The sequence below is a fragment of the Oncorhynchus masou genome, unplaced genomic scaffold, assembly GCF_036934945.1.
Source record: "Oncorhynchus masou masou isolate Uvic2021 unplaced genomic scaffold, UVic_Omas_1.1 unplaced_scaffold_1025, whole genome shotgun sequence".
Taxonomy (NCBI): Eukaryota; Metazoa; Chordata; class Actinopteri; order Salmoniformes; family Salmonidae; genus Oncorhynchus; species Oncorhynchus masou.
Window position 1 is genome coordinate 204,307 of NW_026999940.1, and position 27,461 is coordinate 231,767.

The window sequence follows — 27,461 nt, forward strand, 5'->3', positions numbered from 1 at the left end:
ACATACCAGAACTGCTGAGCTCATCGCCGCTGAGTGCAGTGTGTGGGCGGCTTGCATAACACACGGCCAGAAGTAGCAGAGCCTAGAAAGGTGATCCATGCTTCTGCAGATCACACACTGTACTCTCTCCACGCAGACATCTTATTGGGGATTGTTGTGCAGAAATAAATTGCCTGTTTCAGGAGTGGCAAGTTGAATCCCAAATATACACACTTCTTGACTGAGCCCAACAAGTCTCTATTGCAAGACGATACCTGTTAAATATAAAAGGAATGGTCTTATCAGTTTAAGTTAGAACCTAAAAGGCCATGATATCAGATATGAACCATTGATCTACTGTATGTCCGTTGGAGCCCCTTGATCAAACATCACATTAACCTTTTTTTCAATTTTCACCTAAAATGAACCAGATCTAACTGCCTGTAGAACAGGACCTGAAGCAAGGATATGCACATTCTTGGTACCATTTGAAACACTGAAGTTTGTGGAAAAGTCAAATTAATGTAGGAGAATAACACAGATCTTATACAAGATAATACAAAGAGAAAAACATGTGTTCTCTATTTTTTCTTTGTTCCATTATCTTTGAAATGCAAGAGAAAGGCCATCACCTGTTGCAATTTAGATGTCGGCCACCCGATGGCAGCAGTGTGCGCAAAGTTTCAGATTGATCCAGTGAAGCATTGCAATACTGGACAATATTTTGTATCAAGTCTGCCCAAATGTGTCGAATTGCTCAATTGACACATTCAAGAGGTCCATCTGGTGTCCACTGTAGCCCCATGATCAAACAACATCACTCGTAACGTTAACCTTTATTAAGAGGTCCATATTTATGTAGAAATCACACTACAAGTTTTTCTCCTTACAAAAAGTTATTTACACTACAGTGCTGACAATTAAAATCGAACAAAAATGATGAAAACTAAAAGCTTCCTTGATATAAATAAGCCTCTGAGGGGAACAAAAAAAAGCCTGGATCCTTTAAAATAATGTCTCATCATCTTACAAAAAATATATATATGTTAATGTCAGCTGTAATAATAATCCATCTATAACCTAAAAGTAAAATATATTATTTAAGGACCTGTATGTTTGTCAGACCTGCAGAGTACCAGTGCTTCTGGCCCTAAGTGCTTTGACAGTTCACAGATATTAGCCTGAGTCCCAGATCAGTTTATGCCTTCTTGCCAAGCCAACTCCTACTGTACGGTCAACAATGGAGACAAGACAATACAAACTGATCTGGGACCAGGCTACACAGTTATGGACAGGCACTGAGGAATGTTACACTTGCAATGTATTCATTCGGTAACAGAACAGAGAAGTGTGCATCCTAAAGAGCACCCTATTTCCAATATAGTGCACTACTTTTGAACAGATCTCTTTCCTATGGGCCCTGGTCACAAAGTAGATCCCTATATAGGGAACAGGGCACCATTTAGGATGCAGACCCAACAGAGCTTTACGTGTTCCTTAGAATACATCACACACCGTGTTGATATCATGGTTTAATTTCTGTCTTCTCCTTCCTTTAGATGGGATCAAAACAGAACCCCGAAGAGCCATTTTAAAACACTGTGTACAAAGATCAGTAGAAACAGTCTTTCTGCTGCTGCTCTTGCTGGTGGTGTTTAAAGGAGAGGGAGGAGCGGTGCGGGGGGCCAGGAGGCCGTGTTTCCGGGGGGGTGACTGGGGCCTTGGTGTAAAGAGAAGTGTCTTTGTCCTGGGGTTTGTCCGGTCTGGGCTGGGGTTGGGCCCGGAACTGGGGTGTAGGGGTCCTGCTCTCTGTGTGGCTGGAGGCCAGGCTTGAAGAAGATAGAAGGGGTGCAGCGGAGGGTGTCAAAAAGGGGATAGGGGTAAGGGTAGGGGTGTGGGTAAGGATAGGGGTGTGGGTAAGGGTAGGGATATGGGTAAGGGTAGGGGTAAGGATGGAGGTGTGGGTAAGGATAGGGGTATGGGCAAGGGTAGGGGTGTGGGTAAGGGTAGGAATATGGGTAAGGATAGGGGTGTGAGTAGGGGTGTGGCAGGGTTTACGTGAGGGAGAGGGACTGGGGGTTCGAGTGGAAGCCGGGCTGGGTTTGAAGAGAGGAGAGTGTGTAGAAGTGGGACTAGATTTGGGAGAGGGGGTACAAGAGGATGACGGACTGGGTTTGGGAGAGGATGGGGGGTGGAGGTGGGGGAGGGTTTGAGTGAGGAAGACAAGGAAGAGTGTGTGGTAGTGGTTTGATGTAATTCTGAGTGATGGTGGTGGTGGTAGTAGTGGGGATGATGGTGATGTGATTTGGGCTTGGTGTCCTGGAAAGACGTTTTGGAGGGAGTTAGGGGGGCGATGGGTGAGGTGACAGAGGGCTTGGGCAGCCTTATATCTGCAGGTTGAGGTTCCACTTTGACCTCCGGGTGGGCAGTGTCTCTGTCTGTGGGGGGTTTGGGGTCCGTGAGAGGAGCTGTGGTCCCTCCCATCAAGGCATCCCCAAACTGCTCCTGTTTGACTCGTAGCGTCGACACGTCCACCTTCCTCTCCTCCTCGGCCGGAGGCTCTTGGTGATATTGTTTTAAGCGGATGTGCCATGCCAGGCTGCAGACAGCAGAGACAGTCTTGAACTGATGAACCACACTACGAGGGATGTAGTAGATGTCGTTGTCGTACAGCTGGATACGGGCGTAGCGGATCCCCTCGCGTCTCAGCTGGTTCAGCTTAGCGTCGTCCACCCACTGCACACACTGAGGGAGAGAGAGAGAGTTACACAGTGTACTCACCATAGACACTGGGGATTTTCTCAATGTGCATCTTTTTCACCTCAAAACACACTGGAGGAGAAGATCCACTGAGCTGTTCCCATATTGTTCTAAACCAGGGGAGTAATTCAATCACTAGTGCTGAAGGATCCAGCTCTGGGTTGAACATTTGTAAAGCAAACGCAGGCGGATGCTGTGAAATCACCTCTCAGCTGCTCCTAATTAAAACAAAACTGCAGCTTAAGAGACACTAATGGAGGACAGGCCCTGAGCCCTCCTGGAGGGTCTCTTTAATGGCGGACAGGCCCTGAGCCCTCCTGGAGGGTCTCTTTAATGGAGGACAGGCCCTGAGCCCTCCTGGAGAGTCTCTTTAATGGAGGACAGGCCCTGAGCCCTCCTGGAGGGTCTCTTTAATGGAGGACAGGCCCTGAGCCCTCCTGGAGGGTCTCTTTAATGGAGGACAGGCCCTGAGCCCTCCTGGAGGGTCTCTTTAATGGAGGACAGGCCCTGGGCCCTCCTGGAGGGTCTCTTTAATGGAGGACAGGCCCTGAGCCCTCCTGGAGGGTATCTTTAATGGAGGACAGGCCCTGAGCCCTCCTGGAGGGTCTCTTTAATGGAGGACAGGCCCTGAGCCCTCCTGGAGGGTCTCTTTAATAGAGGACAGGCCCTGAGCCCTCCTGGAGGGTCTCTTTAATGGAGGACAGGCCCTGAGCCCTCCTGGAGGGTCTCTTTAATGGAGGACAGGCCCTGAGCCCTCCTGGAGGGTCTCTTTAATAGAGGACAGTCCCTGAGCCCTCCTGGAGGGTCTCTTTAATGGAGGACAGGCCCTGAGCCCTCCTGGAGTGTCTCTTTAATGGCGGACAGGCCCTGAGCCCTCCTGGAGTGTCTCTTTAATGGAGGACAGGCCCTGAGCCCTCCTGGAGTGTCTCTTTAATGGCAGACAGGCCCTGAGCCCTCCTGGAGGGTCTCTTTAAAAACCTCTCAGATGTCAAGTCCCCTGTTTTGGGGTGCTGCATGGTTCTGGTACCGGTTACAACTGACATTTTGGCTTATAAATCGATCTGTGGACACCGTAGATGGAAATGGCTTGCATTGAGCGGTAGCCCTGATTCTCACAGACACCTGTGTGAAGGAGGGTGTGAAATCTGACACCATTTGAAGCTGGGATGTCCCTCCAAACCTGTCATTCACCCTTCCGACTGTCCATCAACTCCAGGCTGAACTCTACATCACAGCCACTAACACCACATATGCCTGCAATCCTTACATCGTAGCGCAGCAGAAAATAGTAGTTGTCGATTTATAGCCAGTAATCTAAAATAATTCGTAGATTTGAAAAAAACCCTAACCCTAACTTTGTCATTGAATGACAATATTAATGAGTTGAAAGGAGAGTTCCTAGCGAGTTCAGGAAGCCAAGCTAGGAGCTCTGAGACGTTCACATGGATGGAGGCAGAAGGTTTGATCAAGAGAGAAAACTTGCTCATTTTCTCCAACACTAAATCATACAAATATGTTTTTCACAGTTAGAAGGAAGGTGAAAGTCATTTTTATCATTTGATTATACTATATATATACTATATAACAAGCCTTCATAGTTTGTTGAATAGGAAAGATGTTATATTTGTTATATAAATACGTTATATTTGTACTGTGTACTTGAACTTGTGTCATCAAAAGTGACGCCACCTCAGCCATTTAAAACTATTTTTACCGTAAAGGTGAGATATGAACCGTTCTTGGAGTATGCAGCATTACTAGTTATTGTTTCTGGCCCTGTCATGATAAATCATTCATTTTGGGGATTACGTTTAACTGGTTAATGTAAGACAGGCCCTGAGCCCTCCTGGAGGATCACTTTAATGTAGGCCTGAGCCCTCCTGGAGGATTACTTGAATGTAGGACAGGCACTGAGTCCTCCTGGAGGATTACTTTAATGTAGGACAGGCACTGAGTCCTCCTGGAGGGTCTGTTAGAGATAGCACAGTGTAGTGCCACATCTAGCCAGAGGGTGGCAGTACAGTGCATAGGGCTGTGGATAAGCTACCTTGTTTCATGCAATATCAAATCAAATGTTTTGTCACGAGCTAAATACAACAGGTGTAGATCTTACAGTGAAATGCTTACTTACAAGCCCTTAACCAACAATGCAGTTAAGAAAAATAAGAAATAAAAGTGACTAATAATTAAAGAGCAGCAGTAAAATAACAGTTGTGAGGTAATATACAAGGGGTACCGGTACAGAGTTAATATACGGGGGCACCGGTTAGTCGAGGTAATTGAGGTAATATGTACATTAGGGTAGAGTTATTAAAGTGCATAGACCACAGAGTAGCAGCAGCGTAAAAGAGGGGGGGCAATGCAAGTAGTCTGGGTGGTCATTTGATTAGCTGTTCAGGAGTCTTATGGCTTGGGGGTTAAAGCTGTTTAGAAGCCTCTTGGACCTAGAGTTGGCACTCCGGTACCGCTTGCCGTGCAGTCGCACAGAGAACAGTCTATGACTTGGGAGCCCGGAGTCTGACATTTTTAGGGCCTTCCTCTGACACCACCTGGTATAGTGGTCCTGGATGGCAGAAAGCTTGGCCTCAGTGATTTACTGGGCCGTACGCACTACCCTCTGTGATGCCTTGCGATTGGAGGCCGAGCAGTAGCCGCACCAGGCAGCGATGCAACCAGTCAGAATGCTCCCAATCCTCCTTTTCCTGTAGTCCACAATCATCTCTTTAGTCTTGATCACGTTGAGGGAGAGGTTTTAGTCCTGGCACCACATGGCCAGGTCTCTTACCTCCTCCCTATGTGCTGTCTCATGGTTGTTGGTGATCAGGTCTACCACTGATGTGTCATCAGCAAACTTAATGATGACAGATGACAGATTATGGCCGGTTACATTGGAATCCACGAGGAGACTGCGTGGCAGGCTGACTACCTGTTACGCGAGTGCAGCAAGGAGCCAAGGTAAGTTGCTAGCGAGCATTAAACTTTAAAAAAACAATCAATCTTGACAAATATGGCAAATATTGCACTTGGCAAACACCAACACTTTGTTTTTGCATTATTTAAACCAAATTGAACATGTTTAATTTATTTGAGACTAAATTGATTTTATTGAATTATTACAAATAAATAATACATAAATAAAATAAATATATATATAAATCGTCCGATTAATCGGTACCGGCTTTTTTGGTCCTCCAATAACTGGTATTCGTGTTGACAAATCATATAATTGGTCGACCTCTAATCTCCACCAGGCATCTCCACAAGTCATCCAACTCATTAAAGAAATGTTCTTCATCAAGTTCGAAGTGAGTAAATCGCTGTTCTGTTTTCCAGAAGCTTTCAGTCATAAGAGACAGAATAAGTTACAAAATAAGTTACAAAAAAATGCAAGAAAAAAAACAAAACAAAATAGCAGAGTTGTTTAAGAGCCCATGAAACAGCAGCCATTGTCTCCGCTGCCATCTTAACTAATAGAAACGAGGTAGAGGACAGGTGCAGCTCACCTGGGACAGAGGTGGTTCGTGCAGGTCCAGTTGTAACCTCTGGACTACATTAGGGAAGTCTCCAGCATGGAAACAGATCACGTCTTTGGTAACGCGAGGGGGCTCCGCGCTACAGAGACAGAGAGAAGATCGATTATAACCATTGATTTCCAATCAGATTATGCAGCGGTCTTGTAACGGATTAGTTGGACGATTGTTGGATACTAAATACAGCCTCAATAGGCCTACAGTTTAAAGTCATCTACTAAAGACAATACATTATCATATATCCGGGTGTTAAAAGCACCCACCTCTCTCCACAGCGCACGGCCTTGAGCACCCCTACAGCGGCGGTGGTCTGCCTCTCGAATCCCTGTCCGATGTGGTCAGCGTGGGCACGTGTCCGGTCATCGAACAGCATCTCACGAGGCTCGCTGGCCCGAGGTAGGTACTGCAGGTTCCTGATCTCATTGGTTGACCTGGAGGAGGAGAGGACATTGAGATTAACACAAACTTCTATAGCAGGCGGCCATAATAAGACCAAAATAATCAATCAATCATCAATTACCATATGATACTATATAACAGATTTTTTTAAATCCTGATCCAGCATCCTGCCTCTGGAGAGCTAGTCTCGGATATCCCTGACCTTGTAGCTTAGTAAGCTGTCTGGTTCCAGAGACCACCGGAGAGCCGGAAGTAAGCTGTCTGGTTCCAGAGACCACCGGAGAGCCGGAAGTAAGCTGTCTGGTCCCAGAGACCACCGGAGAGCCGGAAGTAAGCTGTCTGGTCCCAGAGACCACCGGAGAGCCGGAAGTAAGCCGTCTGGTTCTAGAGACCATTACAATGAGCCTGCTGTCCTATTGCTCCTCCCACCAGTCTCCTCTGAAGCCCACACACACTGCAGCGTTCCAGAACTAGGAATATACCGCAATGTCCTATAACACCACATTCATGAGCGACCCCACAGAGCCAGTGTTTAGTCAGAGAGGTCCCAGAGGTAACACCGCCAGTGTTTAGTCAGAGAGAGGGGTAACACGGCCAGTGTTTAGTCAGAGAGAGGGGTAACACCGCCAGTGTTTAGTCAGAGAGAGGGGTAACACCGCCAGTGTTTAGTCAGAGAGAGGGGTAACACCGCCAGTGTTTAATCAGAGAGAGGGGTAACACCGCCAGTGTTTAGTCAGAGAGAGGGGTAACACCGCCAGTGTTTAGTCAGAGGGAGGGGTAACACCGCCAGTGTTTAGTCAGAGGGAGGGGTAACACCGCCAGTGTTTAGTCAGAGAGAGGGGTAACACCGCCAGTGTTTAGTCAGAGAGAGGGGTAACACCGCCAGTGTTTAGTCAGAGAGAGGGGTAACACCGCCAGTGTTTAGTCAGAGAGAGGGGTAACACCGCCAGTGTTTAGTCAGAGAGAGGGGTAACACCGCCAGTGTTTAATCAGAGAGAGGGGTAACACCGCCAGTGTTTAGTCAGAGAGAGGGGTAACACCGCCAGTGTTTAATCAGAGAGAGGGGTAACACCGCCAGTGTTTAGTCAGAGAGAGGGGTAACACAGCCAGTGTTTAGTCAGAGAGAGGGGTAACACAGCCAGTGTTTAGTCAGAGAGAGGGGTAAAACCGCCAGTGTTTAGTCAGAGAGGGGTAAACACAGCCAGTGTTTAGTCAGAGAGAGGGGTAACACAGCCAGTGTTTAGTCAGAGAGAGGGGTAACACAGCCAGTGTTTAGTCAGAGAGAGGGGTAACACAGCCAGTGTTTAGTCAGAGAGAGGGGTAACACAGCCAGTGTTTAGTCAGAGAGAGGGGTAACACAGCCAGTGTTTAGTCAGAGAGAGGGGTAACACAGCCAGTGTTTAGTCAGAGAGAGGGGTAACAGCCAGTGTTTAGTCAGAGAGAGGGGTACCGCCGCCAGTGTTTAGTCAGAGAGAGGGGTAACACAGCCAGTGTTTAATCAGAGAGAGGGGTAACACAGCCAGTGTTTAGTCAGAGAGAGGGGTAACACAGCCAGTGTTTAGTCAGAGAGAGGGGTAACACCGCCAGTGTTTAGTCAGAGGGAGGGTAACACCGCCAGTGTTTAGTCAGAGAGAGGGGTAACACAGCCAGTGTTTAGTCAGAGAGAGGGGTAACACCGCCAGTGTTTAGTCAGAGAGGGGTAACACCGCCAGTGTTTAGTCAGAGAGAGGGGTAACACCGCCAGTGTTTAGTCAGAGAGAGGGGTAACACCGCCAGTGTTTAGTCAGATGGAGGGGTAACACCGCCAGTGTTTAATCAGAGAGAGGGGTAACACCGCCAGTGTTTAGTCAGAGAGAGGGGTAACACAGCCAGTGTTTAGTCAGAGAGAGGGGTAACACAGCCAGTGTTTAGTCAGAGAGAGGGGTAAAACCGCCAGTGTTTAGTCAGAGAGGGGTAACACAGCCAGTGTTTAGTCAGAGAGAGGGGTAACACAGCCAGTGTTTAGTCAGAGAGAGGGGTAACACAGCCAGTGTTTAGTCAGAGAGAGGGGTAACACAGCCAGTGTTTAGTCAGAGAGAGGGGTAACAGCCAGTGTTTAGTCAGAGAGAGGGGTAACACCGCCAGTGTTTAGTCAGAGAGAGGGGTAACGCCGCCAGTGTTTAGTCAGAGAGAGGGGTAACACAGCCAGTGTTTAGTCAGAGAGAGGGGTAACACAGCCAGTGTTTAGTCAGAGAGGGGTACCGCCGCCAGTGTTTAGTCAGAGAGAGGGGTAACACAGCCAGTGTTTAATCAGAGAGAGGGGTAACACAGCCAGTGTTTAGTCAGAGAGAGGGGTAACACAGCCAGTGTTTAGTCAGAGAGAGGGGTAACACAGCCAGTGTTTAGTCAGAGAGAGGGGTAACAGCCAGTGTTTAGTCAGAGAGAGGGGTACCGCCGCCAGTGTTTAGTCAGAGAGAGGGGTAACGCCGCCAGTGTTTAGTCAGAGAGAGGGGTAACACAGCCAGTGTTTAGTCAGAGAGAGGGGTAACACAGCCAGTGTTTAGTCAGAGAGAGGGGTAACACAGCCAGTGTTTAATCAGAGAGGGGTAACACAGCCAGTGTTTAGTCAGAGAGAGGGGTAACACAGCCAGTGTTTAATCAGAGAGAGGGGTAACACAGCCAGTGTTTAGTCAGAGAGAGGGGTAACACCGCCAGTGTTTAGTCAGAGGGAGGGGTAACACCGCCAGTGTTTAGTCAGAGAGAGGGGTAACATGGCCAGTGTTTAGTCAGAGAGAGGGGTAACACAGCCAGTGTTTAGTCAGAGAGAGGGGTAACACAGCCAGTGTTTAGTCAGAGAGAGGGGTAACACAGCCAGTGTAAAGGCAGTGTGAGGTACATCCTCACATTTAACATACATTACACAAGAGAACATCACGGGGTGAAACAACCAACGAGGAGATAGTGCCTGTGTCACAAATCACACCATATTCCCTATATTGTGTCCTACAGTAGTGTACTACATAGGGGTTAGTGTGGGGGTTTGTGATAGGGGTTTGTGATGTAACCCGAGCACTGTTTAGTATGCAGGAGTAGGACAGGACTTCTGCCTGGATGAAGTAATACATGTAAAGCTGAGACCCAGAGAAAACGTTTCAACAGAAGAAACAGACAGCACTCTGGGGAGGGAGAAGAGGGGGAGGGAAGGAGAGGGGGAGGGAGAAGAGGGGGAGGGAGAAGAGGGGGAGGAGGGGGAGGGAAGGAGAGGGAGGGGGAGGGAGAAGAGGGAAGGAGAGGGAGGGGGAGGGAGAAGAGGGGGAGGGAGGAGAGGAGAGGGGGAGGGAAGGAGAGGGAGGGGGAAGGAGAGGGAGGGGGAAGGAGAGGGGGAGGGAAGGAGAGGGGGAGGGAGAAGAGGGGGAGGAGGGGGAGGGAAGGAGGGAAGGAGAGGGAGGGGGAGGGAGAAGAGGGAAGGAGAGGGAGGGGGAGGGAGAAGAGGGGGAGGGGGAGGGAGGGGAGAGGGGGAGGGAAGGAGAGGGGGAGGGAAGGGAGAGGGGGAGGGAAGGAGAGGGGGAGGGAGGGAGGGGGAAGGGAGAGGGGAGGGGGAAGGAGAGGGGGAGGGAAGGAGAGGGAGAGGGAAGGAGAGGAAGGGGGGAGGGAGAAGAGGGGGAGGAGGGGGAGGGAGAAGAGGGGGAGGAGGGGGAGGGAAGGAGAGGGAGGGGGGAGGGAGAAGAGGGAAGGAGAGGGAGGGGGAGGGAGAAGAGGGGGAGGGAGGGAGGAGAGGGGGAGGGAGAAGAGGGGGAGGGAGAAGAGGGGGAGGGAGGGGGAGGGAAGGAGAGGGAGGGGGAGGGGAAGAGGGAAGGAGAGGGAGGGGGAGGGAGAGAGGGGGAGGGAGGGAGGAGAGGGGGAGGGAGAAGAGGGGGAGGGAGAAGAGGGGGAGGAGGGGGAGGGAAGGAGAGGGAGGGGGAGGGGAGAGAGGGGGAGGGAGGGAGGAGAGGGGGAGGGAGAAGAGGGGGAGGGAGAAGAGGGGGAGGGGGGGAAGGAGGGAGAGGGAGGGGGGAGGGAGAAGAGGGAAGGAGAGCATCTATGAGGGAGGGGGAGGGAGAAGAGGGGGAGGGAGGGAGGAGAGGGGGAGGGAGGAGAGGGGGAGGGAAGGGGAGAGGGGGAGGGAAGGAGAGGGGGAGGGAAGGAGAGGGGGAGGGAAGGAGAGGGAGGGGGAAGGAGAGGGAGGGGGAAGGAGAGGGGGAGGGAAGGAGAGGGAGAGGGAAGGAGAGGGAGGGGGAAGGAGAGGGAGGGGGAGGGAAGGAGAGGGAGGGGGAGGGAAGGAGAGGGGAGGGAGGGAGAAGAGGGAGAAGAGGGGGAGGGAGGGAGGAGAGGGGGAGGGAGAAGAGGGGGAGGGAGAAGAGGGGGAGGAGGGGGAGGGAAGGAGAGGGAGGGGGAGGGAGAAGAGGGAAGGAGAGGGAGGGGGAGGGAGAAGAGGGGGAGGGAGGGAGGAGAGGGGGGAGGGAGGAGAGGGGGAGGGAAGGAGAGGGGGAGGGAAGGAGAGGGGGAGGGAAGGAGAGGGAGGGGGAGGGAAGGAGAGGGAGGGAAGGAGAGGGAGGGGGAGGGAAGGAGAGGGAGGGAAGGAGAGGGAGGGCGAGGGAAGGGGAGGGAAGGAGAGGGAGGGGGAGGGAGAGAGCCCAGCATTTTTGGGCTCCTGTGCCTGAAGCGATTGGCCACGGCTATTTGGTCATACTGTTCGAGTCAGGAGAGTAGTCACTGTACGACAGTATCTATTTATTTTATTTAACCAGGCAAGTCAGTTAAGAACAAATCTTATTTACAATGATGGCCTACTGGGGAACAGTGGGTTGACTGCCTTGTTCAGGGGCAGAACAACAGACTTTTACCTTGTCCGCTCTGAGATTTAGATCCTTTCGGTTACTAGTCCAACGCTCTAACACTATGCTACCTGCCGCCCCATCTATGAGGACAGACAGTGAGGTACTAGTCACTATACTACAGTATCTATGAGGACAGACAGTGAGGTACTAGTCACTATACTACAGTATCTATGAGGACAGACAGTGAGGTACTAGTCACTGTACTACAGTATCTATGAGGACAGACAGTGAGGTACTAGTCACTATACTACAGTATCTATGCGGACAGACAGTGAGGTACTAGTCACTATACTACAGTATCTATGAGGACAGACAGTGAGGTACTAGTCACTATACTACAGCATCTATGAGGACAGACAGTGAGGTACTAGTCACTATACTACAGTATCTATGCGGACAGACAGTGAGTGTCTCGGTCTTTCACAGTTCCCATGTCTGTGTACATTATGATCCATAAACCATGTCTGTCTCTGTCTTTCACAGTTCCCATGCCTGTGTACAGTATGATCCATAAACCATGTCTGTCTGTCTTTCACAGTTCCCATGTCTGTGTACATTATGATCCATAAACCATGTCTGTCTCTGTCTTTCACAGTTCCCATGTCTGTGTACATTATGATCCCTAAACCATGTCTGTCTCTGTCTTTCACAGTTCCCATGTCTGTGTACATTATGATCCCTAAACCATGTCTGTCTCTGTCTTTCACAGTTCCCATGTCTGTGTACAGTATGATCCCTAAACCATGTATGTCTCTGTCTTTCACAGTTCCCATGTCTGTGTACATTATGATCCATAAACCATGTATGTCTCTGTCTTTCACAGTTCCCATGCCTGTGTACAGTATGATCCATAAACCATGTCTGTCTCTGTCTTTCACAGTTCCCATGTCTGTGTACATTATGATCCATAAACCATGTCTGTCTCTGTCTTTCACAGTTCCCATGTCTGTGTACATTATGATCCCTAAACCATGTCTGTCTGTCTTTCACAGTTCCCATGTCTGTGTACAGTATGATCCCTAAACCATGTCTGTCTGTCTTTCACAGTTCCCATGCCTGTGTACAGTATGATCCATAAACCATGTATGTCTCTGTCTTTCACAGTTCCCATGTCTGTGTACATTATGATCCCTAAACCATGTCTGTCTCTGTCTTTCACAGTTCCCATGCCTGTGTACAGTATGATCCATAAACCATGTCTGTCTCTGTCTTTCACAGTTCCCATGCCTGTGTACAGTATGATCCATAAACCATGTCTGTCTCTGTCTTTCACAGTTCCCATGCCTGTGTACAGTATGATCCATAAACCATGTCTGTCTCTGTCTTTCACAGTTCCCATGCCTGTGTACAGTATGATCCCTAAACCATGTCTGTCTCTGTCTTTCACAGTTCCCATGCCTGTGTACAGTATGATCCCTAAACCATGTATGTCTCTGTCTTTCACAGTTCCCATGTCTGTGTACATTATGATCCATAAACCATGTATGTCTCTGTCTTTCACAGTTCCCATGCCTGTGTACAGTATGATCCATAAACCATGTCTGTCTGTCTTTCACAGTTCCCATGTCTGTGTACAGTATGATCCCTAAACCATGTCTGTCTCGGTCTTTCACAGTTCCCATGCCTGTGTACAGTATGATCCCTAAACCATGTCTGTCTCGGTCTTTCACAGTTCCCATGCCTGTGTACAGTATGATCCATAAACCATGTCTGTCTCGGTCTTTCACAGTTCCCATGCCTGTGTACAGCATGATCCATAAACCATGTGTTACTGTGTCCTATAAAAGATCCCTGAGGATTCCCCGAGCATGAAGACTCATCCTATAAATAAATCATCCATTTTACAGGATGCCGTCATGCAGCCAAAACAGTGTGTGTGTGTGTGTGTGTGTGTGTGTGTGTGTGTGTGTAAAGGGGAGTATACGGTGGAGGATAAGATGTATTACCTATGGGTCTCCCTTATCCTTCTGCTCCTCTTTCTGCTCCTCCAGTGTGTGTGTGTGTGTGTGTGTGTGTGTGTGTGTGTGTGTGTAGTGTTACAATGAGAAGCGTCTCACAGCGGGGGCTTGTCGACTAGCCTGTCTGCTGTAGCATTGTTTAACATGACGATCTCCTCTTTTCGTCTCCCTCCCCTCTTTCTAAGCAGAATCTATTTGCTACGGCGGTAGCCTACAATGACATCATCTCATCCTGAGATGCTGAGAGGTTCAGAGATGAGCCAGTCACCTCATCCTGAGATGCTGAGAGGTTCAGAGATGAGCTCATGGCCTCATCCTGAGGAGCTGAGAGGTTCAGAGATGAGCTCATGGCCTCATCCTGAGATGCTGAGAGGTTCAGAGACGAGCTCATGGCCTCATCCTGAGATGCTGAGAGGTTCAGAGATGAGCTCATGGCCTCATCCTGAGGAGCTGAGAGGTTCAGAGATGAGCTCATGGCCTCATCCTGAGATGCTGAGAGGTTCAGAGATGAGCTCATGGCCTCATCCTGAGGAGCTGAGAGGTTCAGAGATGAGCTCATGGCCTCATCCTGAGATGCTGAGAGGTTCAGAGATGAGCTCATGGCCTCATCCTGAGATGCTGAGAGGTTCAGAGATGAGCTCATGGCCTCATCCTGAGGAGCTGAGAGGTTCAGAGATGAGCTCATGGCCTCATCCTGAGGAGGTGAGAGGTTCAGAGATGAGCTCATGGCCTCATCCTGAGGAGGTGAGAGGTTCAGAGATGAGCTCATGGCCTCATCCTGAGATGCTGAGAGGTTCAGAGATGAGCTCATGGCCTCATCCTGAGATGCTGAGAGGTTCAGAGATGATAGCAAGACTCCTTTCTGCTGCGTCCCAAATGACAACAAAATTCTCCATAGTGCCCTACAGGGCCCTGGCCCGGTTGAAAGTAGTGCACTATATAGGGAATAGGGTATGATTTGGGATGCAGACCTCATGTTTATGGAAAGCAACATGACAGTCAGGACATTCAGAAGGAAAGGAGAGGAGGATGAACAGAGATAGCTAATTGCTGGACAGAGTGAAGTACATTCTGCTCGTGTGTCGTGTGGAAAATCAGCTTCTCTTTTAAGAAGAACAGACACTGAAGCCGAAGCCAATATCAACACAGCATCGACCCTCTCTTTCTAAAATCATCAGCCGAAATTGTTGCAACCCCCCATTACTAGCCTGTTCAACCTCTCTGTCGTATCGTTTGAGATCCACAAAGGTTGGAAAGCTGCCGCGGTCATCCCCCTCTTCAAAGGGGGTGACACTCTAGACCCAAACTGCTACAGACCTTTATCTATCCTACCCTGCCTTTCTAAGGTCTTCGAAAGCCAAGTTAACAAACAGATCACCAACCATTTTGAATCCCACCGTACCTTCTCCGCTATGCAATCTGGTTTCCGAGTCTGGTTTCCATCTGTAAATAGCCCATCCAACTACCTCCTCCACATACTGTTATTTATTTTGCTCCTTCGCACCCCAGTATCTCTACTTGCACATTCATCTTCTGCACATCTATCACTCCAGTGTTTAATTGCTATATTGTAATTATTCCATTTCTATGGTCTATTTATTGCCTTACCTCCCTAATCTTACCTCATTTGCACACACTGTATATAGACTTTTTCTCTACTGTATTATTGACTATGTTTATTCCATGTGTAACTCTGTGTTGTTGTTTATGTCGCACTGCTTTGCTTTATCTTGGTCACAGTTGTAAATGAGAACTTGTTCTCAACTAGCCTACCTGGTTAAATAAAAGGTGAAATGTATATATATATATTTTTTTTTAAAGGCCATTTTAAATGTAGGGGTTAGTTAGGGTTACAATTAGTTGTTAAGGAAAATAGGATGTTGAATGGAAATGCATTTCAGGTCCCCATGAGGAGAATAGAACATAATGTTCCCATTTAAGACCCTGAGTGGTTCCTTTTGAAGCAGGATCCCGTAAAAAAACAAACAGACATTTGCATCTGTGTGTGAAAGTAGGACCTACTACCCGTGAGCACAGTGAGCCCTCACCTTCTCCTTATGTAGGGAGACTTTGGTACGTCAGCCACAGGGTGTGAAAGTAGGACCTACTACCTGTGAGCACAGTGAGCCCTCACCTTCTCCTTATGTAGGGAGACTTTGGTACGTCAGCCACAGGGTGTGAAAGTAGGACCTACTACCTGTGAGCACAGTGAGCCCTCACCTTCTCCTTATGTAGGGAGACTTTGGTACGTCAGCCACAGGGTGTGAAAGTAGGACCTACTACCTGTGAGCACAGTGAGCCCTCACCTTCTCCTTATGTAGGGAGACTTTGGTACGTCAGCCACAGGGTGTGAAAGTAGGACCTACTACCTGTGAGCACAGTGAGCCCTCACCTTCTCCTTATGTAGGGAGACTTCGGTACGTCAGCCACAGGGTGTGAAAGTAGGACCTACTACCTGTGAACACAGTGAGCCCTCACCTTCTCCTTATGTAGGGAGACTTTGGTACGTCAGCCACAGGGTGTGAAAGTAGGACCTACTACCTGTGAGCACAGTGAGCCCTCACCTTCTCCTTATGTAGGGAGACTTTGGTACGTCAGCCACAGGGTGTGAAAGTAGGACCTACTACCTGTGAGCACAGTGAGCCCTCACCTTCTCCTTATGTAGGGAGACTTTGGTACGTGAGCCACAGGGTGTGAAAGTAGGACCTACTACCTGTGAGCACAGTGAGCCCTCACCTTCTCCTTATGTAGGGAGACTTCGGTACGTCAGCCACAGGGTGTGAAAGTAGGACCTACTACCTGTGAGCACAGTGAGCCCTCACCTTCTCCTTATGTAGGGAGACTTTGGTACGTCAGCCACAGGGTGTGAAAGTAGGACCTACTACCTGTGAGCACAGTGAGCCCTCACCTTCTCCTTATGTAGGGAGACTTTGGTACGTCAGCCACAGGGTGTGAAAGTAGGACCTACTACCTGTGAGCACAGTGAGCCCTCACCTTCTCCTTATGTAGGGAGACTTTGGTACGTCAGCCACAGGGTGTGAAAGTAGGACCTACTACCTGTGAGCACAGTGAGCCCTCACCTTCTCCTTATGTAGGGAGACTTTGGTACGTCAGCCACAGGGTGTGAAAGTAGGACCTACTACCTGTGAGCACAGTGAGCCCTCACCTTCTCCTTATGTAGGGAGACTTTGGTACGTCAGCCACAGGGTGTGAAAGTAGGACCTACTACCTGTGAGCACAGTGAGCCCTCACCTTCTCCTTATGTAGGGAGACTTTGGTACGTCAGCCACAGGGTGTGAAAGTAGGACCTACTACCTGTGAGCACAGTGAGCCCTCACCTTCTCCTTATGTAGGGAGACTTTGGTACGTCAGCCACAGGGATCATCTGTTCCCCAGGTCGTACCCACATGATGGGCCCGTCATCACTCTCTGTTGGACTCTTCAGCTTCAGACTGGAGAACGTACCCCACGGTAGCGTCCGCTGGAGGGAGAAGGGTACGCCAGAGTTACAATGAGGAGGAGTAGAGTGATAGATAGAGGTGTGTGAGAAAACAAACTGGAACAGGAAAGAGGAACTCTAATCTTTCAGACATCCATCAAAACCAATGCTTTTTTGTTGTTGTTGAAAAACCATAATTACCCTTCTCAACCACTAGAGGGCAACTTTCCTTTGTTTATAGATCCAATGAGTTGAATTCTCCCTAAACAATGTGGCTCGAACTAACGTATTTTGAAACCTAAATGACTAAATCCAACGTATTACCTATAGATCGATATTATCTATAAAATGATGGATCTATATCATTATTCTGTGTCAGGGCTACTCACCTCTAGGAAGGGCGACTCCTCCAGCATAGAGATGAACTCTGGGAAGTAATCCCCCACCTCCTCGTCCACTGCCCCCACCAGACTGATCTGACGCATGGCACCTGCACGGTACGTCCCGTGGCTGTACGTTCTCTTTACCTAGAACACATAGTAGAGCACAGTAAAACAGTCAGTAAGAGCAGTCAGTAAGAGCAGTCAGTAAGACCCGTCAGTAAGACCCGTCAGTAAGACCCGTCAGTAAGACCCGTCAGTAAGACCCGTCAGTAAGAGCAGTCAGTAAGAGCAGTCAGTAAGAGCAGTCAGTAAGACCAGACAGAAGACCAGTCAGTAAACCAGTCAGTAAGACTAGTCAGTAAACAGACAGAAGACCAGTCAGTAAACCAGTCAGTAAGACCAGTTCACTGGAGTGTTGAGGTCTAGACAAAAACGTTCAAGTCAGTTGAACTGAATATGTACAGTACTCGTTCCCCTGAGGACTGATGTCCAACCACTAACCCAAACCAGAGAGATGCAGTGTGTGTTGGTGTGAAGGCTGAGCCATGTACAGAGCACTACTTCATGAGGACATCTGATGTTACAGCAGTATCAGAAGTGTGAAAGCTGATGCTGTACAGTAATGATACTGGGAGATCAGACACTGCTCTGGTACTGGGGGGGGAGAGATTACAGACTACCTGCTGCTTGTAACCCCCCCCCCACTGGAGCCAAGTAATACTGCAGCTCTCCTCTTCAACAGCCTCTCCTTCCCCTCGTTCTGATTCTACACCATTACAAGTAGACCCAGTGACTGTCAGGACAGAGAGAGACAGTCACAATAGACACAGTGACTGTCAGGACAGAGAGAGACAGTCACAATAGCCCCAGTGAGGGGCAGACTGTCAGGACAGAGAGACACAGTCACAATAGACCCAGTGAGGGGCTGACTGTCAGGACAGAGAGAGACAGTCACAATAGACCCAGTGAGGGGCTGACTGTCAGGATTGAGAGAGAGTCACAATAGACCCAGTGAGGGGCTGACTGTCAGGATTGAGAGAGACAGTCACAACAGACCCAGTGAGGGGCTGACTGTCAGGATTGAGAGAGACAGTCACAACAGACCCAGTGAGGGGCAGACTGTCAGGACAGAGAGAGACAGTCACAATAGACCCAGTGAGGGGCTGACTGTCAGGACAGAGAGAGACAGTCACAATAGACCCAGTGAGGGGCTGACTGTCAGGACAGAGAGAGACAGTCACAATAGACCCAGTGAGGGGCTGACTGTCAGGATTGAGAGAGAGAGTCACAATAGACCCAGTGAGGGGCTGACTGTCAGGATTGAGAGAGACAGTCACAACAGACCCAGTGAGGGGCTGACTGTCAGGATTGAGAGAGACAGTCACAACAGACCCAGTGAGGGGCAGACTGTCAGGACAGAGAGAGACAGTCACAATAGACCCAGTGAGGGGCTGACTGTCAGGACAGAGAGAGACAGTCACAATAGACCCAGTGAGGGGCTGACTGTCAGGATTGAGAGAGACAGTCACAATAGACCCAGTGAGGGGCTGACTGTCAGGACAGAGAGAGACAGTCACAATAGACCCAGTGAGGGGCTGACTGTCAGGATTGAGAGAGACAGTCACAACAGACCCAGTGAGGGGCTGACTGTCAGGACAGAGAGAGACAGTCACAATAGACCCAGTGAGGGGCTGACTGTCAGGATTGAGAGAGACAGTCACAATAGACCCAGTGAGGGGCTGACTGTCAGGACAGAGAGAGACAGTCACAATAGACCCAGTGAGGGGCTGACAGTCAGGACAGAGAGAGACAGTCACAATAGACCCAGTGAGGGGCTGACTGTCAGGACAGAGAGAGACAGTCACAACAGACCCAGTGAGGGGCTGACTGTCAGGACAGAGAGAGACAGTCACAATAGACCCAGTGAGGGGCTGACAGTCAGGATTGAGAGAGACAGTCACAATAGACCCAGTGAGGGGCTGACGGTCAGGAGAATGAGATTCCACAACTGCACATGACCTGCTAGTGCAATAACATCAGAGTAGTTCCCATTCAAATAAAATCTAAATTTTTGGTCACATACACATGGTTAGCAGATGTTATTGCGAGTGTAGTGAAATGCTTGTGCTTCTAGATCCGACAGTTGTAGCTATTCCTATTCTGAGACACAGAGAGCAACCATTCAAAGAGCTGGTAGTGCTAGCTAACCTGTTTTACACAGTACAGCTGTCACCCAGTAGTAAAAAGCCCTGTTGAATAGCTAGAAGTGCATCCCGGTCTCCTTCACTGTCTCACTTTGTTCCTACAGATCTGAGTACATCTGCTGAAAGGAAGGAAAGAAAGAACGAAGGTTTTATAGCAGCTTCAGAGCCACAGAGAACCACAACCCCCCTCCTGTCTGTCTCTGGACCGTAGGCCCGAGGGTCACAGTCCTCCCTCTCTAACATGGTAATGAGACTACACATGAGGAGGAGCAGATCGCTGCTCGTCTCAATGTCCCAGACGTCCTCCCTATTCACTTACAACCCAGTCTAATACAGCTACTACAGCCCAGCCATTCTTATCACCACAGAATATCCTCAGGCTAGAGAGAGAGAGAGAGTTCATCATAAGGTCAGGTTCTCCTGGAGCAGAGTCCATCTGTCTGAACGTTACATAGTGTCAGAGGAACATCTTCTCCTTCAGACAGTTAATAGACGATCTGTTTCTAAACATGATCCTCTACTAGAGGTCTGTGTCTTTTCACAGGGTCAGCAGCAGTGTTAACAAAGTGTACAGGGACATATTACAACAGTCAATCATATTACCAAACTAGGGCCCCAATTAGTCGACTGGTCAATTGTTTGGTCGTTAGGCTGTTGGTTCGACCAAGATTGTTTTATATATAAAACATATACATATGCGCCCATTTCAGTTAGGCGGCACTGTAGCCTAGTGGTTAGAGCATTGGACTAGTAACCGAAAGGTTGCAAGTTCAAATCCCCGAGCTGACAAGGTACAAAATCTGCAGTTCTGCCCCTGAACAGGCAGTTAACCCACTGTTTCCAGGCCGTCATTGAAAATAAGAATTTGTTCTTAACTGACTTGCCTAGTTAAATAAAGGTACAATAAAAAGTGATCTAATCCATTGCAGGAGGCCTGGACTAAAAGCCCATTTATGTTTGATCCGAAAATGTGGTGGGAGTCTCCATATGCAGGGTGTGATGCAATTGTGGAGCCTCCAGAGGTATGCAGAGGCTAAATCCAGCACCGTCCCACATCGCCATGCCCCTCCCAAACGTTGGAACAATACGTAGGGCTCTGTAGAGATCCACATTGACAGTAGTTGGGGGCGGTACATGCAGAGGCTAAATCCAGCACCGTCCCACATCGCCATGCCCCTCCCAAACGTTGGAACAATACGCAGGGCTCTGTAGAGATCCACATTGACAGTAGTTGGGGGCGGTACATGCAGAGGCTAAATCCAGCACCGTCCCACATCGCCATGCCCCTCCCAAACGTTGGAACAATACGGAGGGCTCTGTAGAGATCCACATCGACAGTAGTTGGGGGCGGTACATGCAGAGGCTAAATCCAGCACCGTCCCACATCGCCATGCCCCTCCCAAACGTTGGAACAATACGCAGGGCTCTGTAGAGATCCACATTGACAGTAGTTGGGGCGGTACATGCAGAGGCTAAATCCAGCACCGTCCCACATCGCCATGCCCCTCCCAAATGTTGGAACAATACGCAGGGCTCTGTAGAGATCCACATTGACAGTAGTTGGGGGCGGTACATGCAGAGGCTAAATCCAGCACCGTCCCACATCGCCATGCCCCTCCCAAATGTTGGAACAATACGCAGGGCTCTGTAGAGATCCACATTGACAGTAGTTGGGGGCGGTACATGCAGAGGCTAAATCCAGCACCGTCCCACATCGCCATGCCCCTCCCAAACGTTGGAACAATACGCAGGGCTCTGTAGAGATCCACATTGACAGTAGTTGGGGGCGGTACATGCAGAGGCTAAATCCAGCACCGTCCCACATCGCCATGCCCCTCCCAAATGTTGGAACAATACGCAGGGCTCTGTAGAGATCCACATTGACAGTAGTTGGGGGCGGTACATGCAGAGGCTAAATCCAGCACCGTCCCACATCGCCATGCCCCTCCCAAACGTTGGAACAATACGCAGGGCTCTGTAGAGATCCACATTGACAGTAGTTGGGGGCGGTACATCCTGTATAAACACAAACTCACTTCCTTGACAACAGCTCTGCACAGCTCTGTGATGCACAAGGTCTGACAGTATGACAGGTCTGACGATGCGGAGGCCAGATCCCCGTAAATGCTGCTTGGCCCATACAGACGTCTGATGCACCTCTCTCCCAACTTCACTGTGTGACATGTTGGCATTTGATTGTTGTGTAAATCACTTCTCCATGACATACAGTGTATCACCAGCAGTACATTTACCCTTCACTCATATCATTTCTATCTACTGCCTCCTGAGTGGTCCAGTGGTCTAAGTCACTACAGATCCGGGTTTGATCCCGGGCTGTTGCAGCCGGACGCAACCAGGAGACTCATGAGGCGACGCACAATTGGCCCAGCGTCGTCCGGTTTGGAGGAGGGTTTGGCCGGCCGGGATGTCCGTGTCTCACCGCGCCCTAGCGGTTCCTGGTGGAGGGCCGGGCGCCTGTTACACGGGGCTTCTTCTGACACGTTGGTGCGGCTGGCTTCCTGTCTGTCAAGAAGCAGAGTGTCTTGGCAGGGTCGTGTTTCGGAGGATGCTTGGCTCTCGACCGTCGCCTCTCCCGAGGGCTTACGGGAGTTGCAGCTTTGAGACAAGACTGTTACTACCAATTTGATACCTCAAAATTGGGGAGAAAAAGGGGTAAAAATATCAAATGTATTTTATGGTAATTATTTTAATGCATTTAATATTGTTCCATTCTTCCCGTTCTCATTGTAGGAGTGGACACCCTGTTTACAGAGGTGCACAACCTATTCTACACTTGTGAGAAACAAGTTTTGGTTAATTTCATTCCATTTACAAGTTGTCAATTTAGTCATTGTCTTTTGTTTCGAGCGCTCCTGTCACTGTTGAGTAAGGACACAGAAATAGAACTAGGCCTATAGGCTACCTGAAAAATATTTCATGCCCTCTCCCTTTCGATAACCACTCAGCGTGAAAGTGAAAAATGTCATGCTCTGATCCAGTGGAAATGTAATAAAATAGGCCGACCTGATTACTTCTTATCAGTGCTGGACTTGGACTGAATTAGGTGCCGGAACTCATTTTGGGTTCTGGTACCGTTTGTATTTAGGTGCTTGAGCTCCACAATACCTGTGAGTTAATATTCTTTAAGGGTAATAACAGCAGTGTGAGGTGGCGGTACTCAGCTCTGATGAGCTCCTGCCCAAGTCAAGCACGGCTTCTTATGTTTAAATAGCCTACCGCTGTGTCTGTCCTGAGCTCACTGCTGGGGAATCTGAGGGCCCAGAATATTTTATACAACGCTGCAAGTTCACTAGTGCTGGTCCCAACTTAATAGTTTATACAATGTTTCAAGTTCATTGGCTACATGTGTCGCCAATGTGATTTAAAGGAGATGTTCTACCTGCAGGCTGCAATGTTTTTATTTGTTAGATTTATGTAGGCTATTTTAACATAGTTGGCAAAATAATTAACCTTTGAGGTTTGTATCATTTTCATTTAGATTTGGATAGAAGGTTGATTAACCACATGACAATGATTGAGATATGAAGAAGTTATTATAAATTAAACTTTTACGAAAAAGTGCATCTGAACCATAACGAACACGCAGATCGGTGGAACTGATAAGATAGATTGGCATTCAACATGAGAAAGGGTGCCAACTCCTCATGTATCCAATTACAGGCAATGTCAGGAGAGTAATGGCAGAATCTGAGAAAGCCAGCAGGAGAGGGAGGAGTTATGTCAGGTTAAGTGTTTATTTATTTCTGGTTATCTAGATCTCTGGCGCCCTCTTGAGGCATCAAACCGTAAGCTTAAAGCATCAGACAAGCTCAATGATTTATTAAAACGCATAGGCTGTCTCTATATATGGAAAAATACACGTTTAACCATTTCAACCAATCGATTGGTCGAAAGAACAGACTACGTTCGGTCGACAAATCTTTGTTTTTAGTGGGGGACAGTCATATGCCAATCACATCATGCGTGCTGCACTTGTGCTTCAGGTGGTGATGCGTGGAGCTGGAAGTGGGCAATTCCTGTCTGACAGGAGTCTGTTGAGCAGATGTGAGACGTGTTCCCTCCATCCTTCCCTCCGCCCTCCTGCCAGCTGTTCGTTCCCCCACCAAAATAAACATATAAACCGTTATGACGGTTATTTTATTTTCTTCATCCGTAATCGTGGGTTATATGGTAATTGTGCCAACCCCCCTCCCTATCCTATCCTTACTGCAGGCTGTTAAGATCAGTTACCCTAAATTGAAGCCAGCGGTGGAGGTCCTCAGAGGGCTGCAGCGTTTAATCATGTTTGGAGACTTCACAGAGGACGTCTTCGAGACGAGAGGGTGTGTGTGTGTGTGTGTGTTTGTGTGTGTGTGTGTGTGTTTGTGTGTGTGTGTGTGTGTGTGTAGTGGTGTCTGGTGCTGTTTTCCTGCCCTGAGGGAGCAAGCCACCAGTGTGTGTGTGTGTGTGTGTGTGGATCCTAGTCCTCTCTGTTCCATTTATGGCAACAAGTCACAATGGAGGGGCCAGCGAAGGGTGAGTCAAGGGGTAAGGTGAGGGAGTTTACTGTAGTGGCCAGGAAGTAAAAGGACAACGGGGAGAGAGGATGAGGAGAAGTAGAGTGTCCTTGGGTGTCAGCCGAGTGAATCTGTCAGAGAGAGAGAGATAGAGGAGAGAGAGAGAGAAACCAGTGTAGAGCCAGACTCTGTACAACAACTGACTGTTTGGGGAATTGACCTCTCACAGGCCCCACAGGCTCCCTGTCTACAACACACACCATCATCTATCACTGGGGAGAACATGAGTTCCGACACGAGGTCACACAGGGTCACTGGGCCTGGACTCGTATTCCCTCAGACTGAAAGGAAGTCAACCTGGGAGAAAATAATCTTTAATATTCGATGAATATTGTTACATAATTTCAATCAATTATGTGGTTGCAAATAGTGGATTGATGTGTGTGGGACAGAAGTATCTGAGCAGGGCTTGAATACTGTACAGGATTAATCCTATTTAAATAAGGCCAACCAATGAATGGCCCAGTCCAAACTGTGTGTACATTAAGCATGGGTGCCTCCCTTGTTGTTTCCAGGCTCAACGTGTTTCCATGAACACAACACATAATATGGACCAGATATGATCTTCCTCCTAACGAGAATGAGATGAGCTTCATTATCCATGAGGACACACACCTCTGAGTAGTAGCCATCCCTCCTGTCTGTTCTCTCCTCCTGGGCGGCTTGCTCTGGGCACACTCTGTTTTAGGGTAATGGACTCACTCACAGGTGAGAGAGATGCAAGCAGAGACAGACACAGATTGCATCTGGATGCCCACTGCGCCCCTGCGGGTGGGTGTGTGTGTGTGTGTGTGTGTGTGTGTGTGTGTGTTAGTTAAAGGGAATGGATGGACGATAAAGGGTCTTTCCTCTGGGATTTCTTCCCTGCCGCAGACTGCAGACGGACAAGGAAACCCACCAAGACGTGGAGTGGCGTGGAGCCGTCAACACCGTGAGAAGACAGCAAAGCACAGTCTAATACATGGATACATCCAAAACAACCTACTTCCTCCTCACCGAGAGAGAGCAGAGCTGAGCTGCCAACCAGCCACATTCCCATAATGTCTGATACACTCAGACCAGGAATATGTGAAACATGTAAATACTGCTGACACATCTAAACACACTACTGTACCCCTCTCCCCCTGTGAGGCCCCCAGTCATCTAAACACACTACTGTACCTCTCTCCCCCTGTGAGGCCCCCAGTCATCTAAACACACTACTGTACCTCTCTCCCCCTGTGAGGCCCCCAGTCATCTAAACACACTACTGTACCCCTCTCCCCCTGTGAGGCCCCCAGTCATCTAAACACACTACTGTACCCCTCTCCCCCTGTGAGGCCCCCAGTCATCTAAACACACTACTGTACCCCTCTCCCCCTGTGAGGCCCCCAGTCATCTAAACACACTACTGTACCTCTCTCCCCCTGTGAGGCCCCCAGTCATCTAAACACACTACTGTACCTCTCTCCCCCTGTGAGGCCCCCAGTCATCTAAACACACTACTGTACCTCTCTCCCCCTGTGAGGCCCTCAGTCATCTAAACACACTACTGTACACCTCTCCCCCTGTGAGGCCCCCAGTCATCTAAACACACTACTGTACCTCTATCCCCCTGTGAGGCCCCCAGTCATCTAAACACACTACTGTACCTCTCTCCCCCTGTGAGGCCCCCAGGCAGTCAGTCATCTAAACACACTACTGTACCTCTATCCCCACGTGAGGCCCCCAGTCATCTAAACACACTACTGTACCTCTATCCCCACGTGAGTCCCCCAGTCATCTAAACACACTACTGTACCCCTCTCCCCCTGTGAGGCCCCCAGTCATCTAAACACACTACTGTACCCCTCTCCCCCTGTGAGGCCCCCAGTCATCAAAACACACTACTGTACCCCTCTCCCCCTGTGAGGCCCCCAGTCATCTAAACACACTACTGTACCTCTCTCCCTGTGTGAGGCCCCCTGTCATCTAAACACACTACTGTACCTCTCTCCCCACGTGAGGCCCCCAGTCATCTAAACACACTACTGTACCTCTCTCCCAGTGTGAAGCCCCGAGTCATCAAAACACACTACTGTACCTCTCTCCCCCTGTGAGGCCCCCAGTCATCTAAACACACTACTGTACCTCTCTCCCCGTGTGAGGCCCCGAGTCATCAAAACACACTACTGTACCCCTCTCCCCACGTGAGGCCCCCAGTCATCTAAACACACTACTGTACCTCTCTCCCCGTGTGAGGCCCCGAGTCATCAAAACACACTACTGTACCCCTCTCCCCACGTGAGGCCCCCAGTCATCTAAACACACTACTGTACCTCTCTCCCCATGTGAGGCCCCCAGTCATCTAAACACACTACTGTACCGCTCTACCCCTGTGAGGCCCCCAGTCATCTAAACACACTACTGTACCTCTCTCCCCCTGTGAGGCCCCCAGGCAGTTAGTCATCTAAACACACTACTGTACCCCTCTCCCCCTGTGAGGCCCCCAGTCATCTAAACACACTACTGTACCTCTCTCCCCCTGTGAGGCCCCCAGTCATCTAGACTGGCTGAACTGAGACCTCTAGAGCAGAGTAGCCAGCCTAGACTGGCTGAACTGAGACCCCCAGAGCAGCCAGCCTAGACTGACTGAACTGAGACCCCTAGAGCAGAGTAGCCAGCCAAGACTGACTGAACTGAGACCCCTAGAGCAGAGTAGCCAGCCTAGACTGGCTGAACTGAGACCCCCAGAGCAGCCAGCCTAGACTGACTGAACTGAGACCCCTAGAGCAGAGCAGCCAGCCAAGACTGGCTGAACTGAGACCCCTAGAGCAGCCAGCCAAACAAACTACTCCTCCCCTCTTCCTTCACTATTGTTTCCCCTCATCCCTCCACCACTCCCTCTCCCCCCTCTCTCTACATGACTCACAGCCCCAGCAGCCCAAAGCCAGCCAGGGTATTAGGCCTACCCGCAGATCTGCCCAGATCCCTCGTCAGCATGCGTGGACACACACAGCACAAATCCACAACAAACCCTTTATCCTCTTAGACCTGTGTCTCTGTCTCAACAACTCTCCCTCCTTTCCATCACTCTTCCTCTGCTCCTATCTCCCTCTCTGATCAGCAGATAGCTACATAACTCCGGATGGCCAGGTCAGGATATGATATGCCTCTCTTAGTAAGAGAAGTCTATTACGAGGTACGTCACTACACTGCATGGTCAGCCATTACAGAGAGTTTCATCAGCCCTGTTACTAGATATTACATAACATATCGCCTCGCCCTGTTGCTAGTTATGACATAACATTTAGCCTAGCCTTGTTGCTAGTTATGACATAACATATAGCCTAGCCCTGTTGCTAGTTATGACATAACATTTAGCCTAGCCTTGTTGCTAGTTATGACATAACATTTA

The 27,461-nt window shown here is 49.3% G+C and overlaps 1 pseudogene; it reads right to left on the bottom strand.

Annotated features, from left to right (window-relative positions):
• Positions 1-796: 796 nt before the first annotated feature.
• LOC135528724 (uncharacterized) lies at positions 797-21,700 on the bottom strand (annotated as a pseudogene).
• Between the last annotated feature and the right edge of the window lie 5,761 nt (positions 21,701-27,461).